Source organism: Rutidosis leptorrhynchoides, chromosome 4, assembly GCF_046630445.1.
Source record: "Rutidosis leptorrhynchoides isolate AG116_Rl617_1_P2 chromosome 4, CSIRO_AGI_Rlap_v1, whole genome shotgun sequence".
NCBI lineage: Eukaryota > Viridiplantae > Streptophyta > Magnoliopsida > Asterales > Asteraceae > Rutidosis > Rutidosis leptorrhynchoides.
In genome coordinates this window covers 276,662,362-276,664,200 of record NC_092336.1, presented here as the reverse complement: position 1 = coordinate 276,664,200, position 1,839 = coordinate 276,662,362, and positions in this window count along the sequence as shown.

Below are 1,839 nucleotides of genomic sequence, written 5' to 3'. Positions count from 1 at the left end.
ATTGATATGATTGTTATTATTATGTTCTTTATATATATATATATATATATATATATATATATATATATATATATATATATATATATATATATATATATATATATATATACTATAAGTTGTTATGTTATTATTAAGACCATTATAACTAATATTATTATTAGTATCATTAATAATATTAATAGCATAGTTATTATTATTATCATTATTTTAATTGCGATTAAATTTAGTAAAATTTCTATTATGATTATTATCATTTTCTTCTTTTGTATTATCGTTAGGATTTATTTTTTTTTTACCAATAGATTTATTATTAATTAGTATTTATTATATAAACTTTAAATCAAGAAAAATCGGAACAAGGCAGTTACCTGTGTACATCAAAACTGTAGATAATTTTGTAATCTGTCTCCAAATTGATTCCAAGTCATAAAGCATTCACCAGATACCAACAAAATCTGTTACAATCACAGTCAACTTTTATTTTTTTTATTTATCCCCTTCGTACCTGATAGAATAATCACAGAAAATCAATTTGTGTATAAACCAAATAAATTATACAATGTTATGGACTAACTCATTCAGTTCTTCCATCTTCAATAACAGTTACAATAATCCTAAACAAAACTCATATGGTAAATAGATATTTTTTTATTTTTATTTTTTCTTTACGGTACCTCTATTATGAACTCAAAATTACATACTTTGAATTCGAGTCGTTTTTCAAAATCTAATAATGCCATTCTATTAAGAATCCCATTTGAAAACTTTCTTCAAAAGTTCAGTTTACAATTCTTGATATTAAGTATGAATTTTGGAGTCAAAGGTTTTTTAAATAAAAAGTCAACAATTGTTCATCAATAGAATTCGAATTTTCTGTGATGATTTGAGTTAAATTGATGATTCCAATAGTTTATATGATTAATTTACAAACTAGTTCATGTTATAAACATAATCCAAAACGTTCTCTATTTCAATATCAATTTTTTTTTAAAACCGTCGAGCAGCACAGCAGAATTCTTTTTTTTTTATTTTTTATTTTTTTTATTTTTATTTTCCAGATACATTTACCCATAATCAAATTCGTTATGTATTAATTATTACTCATAACTCATTTCTAAATCTTGATTGTTACTATTAATCAGTATTGGTCGAGTGAGTTTGAGGAAGAAGATGTAAAACAATCAGATATAGGTTATATATATTATTACGGGGTATAAAACAGAAAGACAGTCTCAGAGCAATGGTGTAGGGTGTTTGCGGGTTTCGAGAGGTCGGGGGTTCGAGTCCATGGAAGGACTGTTTTTTTTAGGCCGATTTTAAAGGTAGTCTTCCTTTTTATTATTATTATTATTATTATTATTATTATTATTATTATTATTATTATTATTATTATTATTATTATTATTATTATTATTATTATTATTATTATTATTATTTTTTTTTTTATTATTATTGTTATTATTATTATTACTATTATTACTATTGTTCTTATTATTGTTTTTGTTATTGTTATTATTATTATTATTATTATTATTGTTATTGTTATATTTATTAGATATAAGTATTATTAGGTTAACAAAAATAATATTACCTATATTATTATCACTTTTGTTAGTACGCAACATCATTAGGTATTATTAGTGTTATTATTAGTAATATTAACATTGATATATGTATTATTATGATTAGGAGTATCATTATTATTATTACCATAAAAGTAACACAAACTAGTTTTATTATCATTTAATATTAGCATTTGTATCACTTTTGTAAATATTAGTATCATTATTAGATAAAAGTATCATTATTAAAAATATCATTAATATTATTAATATTATC